Raw genomic sequence first — 667 nt, forward strand, 5'->3', positions numbered from 1 at the left:
CCGTGCCGAACCGTGCCGTGCCGTACTGAGCCGTACCGAGCCGAGTCGTACCACGCAATGGAAAAGTGCCGCAAGTGAACCGTACCATTACCAAAACGTGACGTGTAAACTCTGCTGATCACGGATTGGCCGGAGAGAATCGTCACTACCTGCGTCACTGAACTTGCGACACAAACACAAAAGAACCGCTAGATTTAAATCAGCACAGCCAGCGAAGGATCGAACGCAACTGTTTTGAACAAGCGCACCTTTTTTAACAACCAAAAAGTTTTGTTGTCTGTTGTGGAAGAACAGACGTTCCTCTCGTTGATAGCAGAGGAGCGGATCCAGCGAGAGCTTGATGGGGCGACGCGGAATGAAAAAGTTTTTTTAGGAGCTGTGGTAGAAGAGGCGGCACAACTATAACGACATGTGAATAATCCCGCCCACTCTAAAGCGGTACTGAACTGCAGTGGAAACGCAAACCGTGCCGTACTGAGCTGTGCCGAGCCGAGTCGTACCACGCAGTGGAAAAGCGCCAAAACATAGGAGTAGAGCTGCACAATTCTGGATAAATTGATCGCGTTTTTTTTGTATCAAATAGAGATCATGCAGGGCTCGCAAAATCACTAGCCCGACGTCCCGGGGCTATTGTGTTTTCCAGTCGGGCTACCAAAATGTATCTTAA

This window comes from Sinocyclocheilus anshuiensis, unplaced genomic scaffold (genome assembly GCF_001515605.1).
Source record: "Sinocyclocheilus anshuiensis isolate Anshui unplaced genomic scaffold, SAMN03320099.WGS_v1.1 scaffold1530, whole genome shotgun sequence".
Classification (NCBI taxonomy): Eukaryota; Metazoa; Chordata; class Actinopteri; order Cypriniformes; family Cyprinidae; genus Sinocyclocheilus; species Sinocyclocheilus anshuiensis.